The sequence below is a fragment of the Ursus arctos genome, unplaced genomic scaffold, assembly GCF_023065955.2.
Source record: "Ursus arctos isolate Adak ecotype North America unplaced genomic scaffold, UrsArc2.0 scaffold_24, whole genome shotgun sequence".
Taxonomy (NCBI): domain Eukaryota; kingdom Metazoa; phylum Chordata; class Mammalia; order Carnivora; family Ursidae; genus Ursus; species Ursus arctos.
The window spans coordinates 6,218,572-6,222,500 of NW_026622919.1; positions in this window are offsets into that span (position 1 = coordinate 6,218,572).

Sequence of the window (3,929 nt, forward strand, 5' to 3'; positions counted from 1 at the left end):
GCCGTGTGTCTGCTCCTTTGCTGTTGAGATAATTACAACTCTGAGATGCCATCACTAGAAGTGGACTTTTTGTTAAAATGGAAAGGTGAGCCTACAGGTGTGTGCTGGTCTAGTCTAATGGTTAGGATGTGTAGGAGACAGCCCCCAGGGCTGCTGAAATCTTAACAAAGCACAATAGGCCTGATGACCCTGCCTTTTGCTGGAATATGTTAAGAGGAATCATCTGATTCCTTTGAACTTCCTCTTTGCTTTCAAACCACTGGTTCCTAAGCAGTGCCCCCTTGTACTTATCCGTAAGTCAGTCACAAGGACAGATGGTCCAGATTTATAGATGTAACAGCAGGGTGAGTAGCAAGCAGGGATCTCCTTTTCTGTGCTTCAGTTCCTCAGGATAAATGTGGTAAAAAAGGAAATTTCGTTGCAGAGTTAAAACTGGTTACAGCTTTGTACTTGAACACAGAAAATTATTTCAATTCTGTCATTTCATGTAAGAAATTCCTGCTATTGATCCTGGTTAGCAGGACTCCAGAGCAGTGGCAGCAAATACAGGTGGTATACAGTAGGGTGAGTTTCAAGCACCCGCCTGGCCCAGTTGGCAGAGAGCACGTGACTCCTGGTCTTGGGGTCATGAGTTTGAGTCCCACGTTGGGTGCAGAGATGACTTAAAAAAAAAAAACACGATAAAGTAAGGTGAGGTGGTAGAAAGCATTCTATTGCCCTTGAAGTCAGAGGACCTGGTCTGCCTACCACTTTACTCTCTTTGAGCATTGAATTGCTAGTTTTAGACTACTTGTTTACTGTCTTAGGACTTGCCTTTTCTCATCACAAACCTCAGGATTATAATGAGAATTAAATGAGATAACCTGGGAAGGTTCTAGGTAAGCGAGTGTTCTGAGCAGAGGCATCTGACCTGCTAAGGCTTAGGTCCTGTAGTAAAAACCTGCAAGAGTAAGGGCAGCATGCACAGACCAACAGCCTTTTGACACTGATACCAAAGATGGCAGATGGACTAGTGGAGAAGAGCAACAATGGCTGATAGCACTTGGAAAGCCATGTGGTCTTAAAGGACATAAGCAGAGGAGAGCCTGGGCCCCATCACCCCTGATCGTAGGGGCAGGCACTATGCTGAAGGTAAAATGTGTGGAGGGGCAAGGTGTATTCCACTTAGAGCTGCTTTAGTTACAACACTCTGTGTGCCAGAAGGCCTTTAATGCACAAAACAGAAACGAGTATCACACACTCCTGCTCTGCTGTGAGTCACTGAACTGGCACTGAGCCATCTTGCTGAAGCTCGAAGGATTCAGACAAGTAAAACATGGGCAATCTAAGAAAAAGCCGTTCAGTTTGCTTTTGGAGTGGGTTTAGAACTCATATTCAAGGAAGGACCCAACATCTGTCCCAGGGAAGTTCTTTAGGAGTCCCTAGGATTGGAGGGAGATCCTTTGGAAGATTTACTGAAAGAGACACCAGTGAACGACTAAACATACTCTCCATCCGAGGCATTTGTGTAGGATTGGGGCACTTTTAAATTGTGTACTGTCCTCCTGGGTTATCTGAATTTTTTGCATTGAGCGTGCATTGATTTTACATTGAAAATGATCACTAGTGTGGTGTCTGGCTGGCTCAGTGGAGTATGTGACTCTTGATCTTGGGGTTGTGAGTTCAAGCCCCATGTTGGGTGTAGAGATAACTAAAAATATTTTTAAAAAATCACTAGTAAAATGGGATTATGCTTTTCAAATCACTGGAGAGAAAAGTACATCTTTTTTTTTTTTTTTTTTTAAGATTTTATTTAGGAGAGTGTGGAGGGGAGGGGCAGAAGGAGAAGCAGACTCCCCACTGAACAGGGAGCTTGGTGTGGGGCTGGATCCCAGGATCTTGGGATCATGACCTGAGCCAAAGGCAGGTACTTAACCTACTAAGCCACGCAGGCGCCCTAAGAAGAGTACATCCTATAGCAAAAGTTAAAGACAAATCAGCAAAGTAGCATAAATGCAGAAGTAGCGTAAATACAGAACCAAACATAGGATAATTTTGTATCAGTAAAGACCCCTGTTAGGCAAATATTCACACAGGGTCAACCCAAAATCCAACCACAAGCTGTCCATCCTTTAAAAAAACAAAAACAAAACAAAAAAACACAACGGGGTATCAAGGACTCCAATTCATTAAAAAAACTGGCACTAAAGGGAAAAATACTGTGCATATATCCTGCCTTTTAAAACAATTATTTCAGGATAAACTAATAGACATAATTAATGAGAGAAAGTTCTTTACAAAGTATTCCAACCAATAAATGTGGCAAAAAGAGTAACAAAAGTCACTATTTTGTAATCCCTAATTAAATAGTTTTTTTAGGCCAAGCTCCTCAGTGGATGAAACCATTACATGAAAGGATGAGGAACGTGACCGTCCACTCCTGATGCCAAGCTGATCTCCTGTACCTTCCCATACACTACATTAAATAGCACCATTTGAAAGTTTTGTTTTGTTTTTTTAAGATTTTATTTATTTATTTGACAGAGAGAGACAGCCAGCAAGAGTGGGAACACAAGCAGGGGGAGTGGGAGAGGAAGAAGCAGGCTCCCAGCCGAGGAGCCTGATGCGGGGCTCTATCCCAGGACCCCGGGATCACACCCTGAGCGTAAGGCAGACGCTTAACGACTGAGCCACCCAGGCGCCCGTTTTGGTTTTTTTGCCAAAAAGTTGAACCTGACTTTAACGGAGGCATTAAAACTAACTTCCAATTTAGAGGAAATATCTAGGATAGAGGAACAAGTTAAATGACACCCACCGTGAAGCAAAGATAAATCCAAAATACAGGACATTTGACCTTTGTCCCTCAACAAGTCAGTGGTGTGGGGTAAGGTAAGACGGAAGGCAGGGGCAGCTTTAGGTTCAAAGAGGCTGAAGAGACCCAACATCCAAATCTTGTGTGTGACCTTACCTGGATACTGGTTTGCACCAGTCAACTGTAAAAAGATAATTAAGAGACGAATATTGAAGTATGTGAGTGTCTATTGGGGTGAAATGATGCGATGTCTGGAATAACTTTCAAATATTTCAGAAAAATGAAGGGATAAATGGACTAATGGAGCAAACGTGAAAAAATCCTGATAACTGACAAATCTAGGTTGGTTCATTCACTATTCTCTGTTTCTGTGTATGTTTGAAAACTTTTGTAATACACATTTTTAAAGTATGAGCAACTATGTAGAGTTATATTACCATCTAGCAAGGTAGAATTCAAGACAAGGGGTGCCTGGGTGGCACAGTCGTTAAGCGTCTGCCTTCGGCTCAGGGCGTGGTCCCAGCATTCTGGGATCGAGCCCCACATCAGGCTCCTCCGCTAGGAGCCTGCTTCTTCCTCTCCCACTCCCCTTCCCGTGTTCTCTCTCTCGCTGGCTGTCTCTCTCTCTCAAATAAATAAATAAAATCTTAAAAAAAAAAGAATTCAAGACAAAAAAGTGAAGTGGGTCAAATGTAATTCTTTAAAGGGAACAATCGACATGAAAAAAATGATTGGAACCTTGACAGGCTGAAAAAAAAGTTAGAATATATACAGCAAAAAAAGTTTAAAATTGCTAGAAACCTAACAGTTGTAAGGATTTTAACACACCTATTTTGGGCATTTGCAAAATGAAACTATAGCAAACTGTAACAAAAGGCTCACTTAATAGCTTATATATAAATTCTGTGTCATACAAACAGAATAACTGGGAACGGATTACAGACTATAGAGAAAGCTTCAAATTAAAAAAAAAGAAAAAAACTACAGTACACATCAACTGATTCCAGAGCAAATATTACATAAAACCAACAATTAATAGCCAAAGTATAAATTACACAATACAAAAAAAAAATGCAGGCACTTGGAAACAAACTAATTTTCATGAATTTCAGTGAGAAATCAAGTAATTACAGAATGC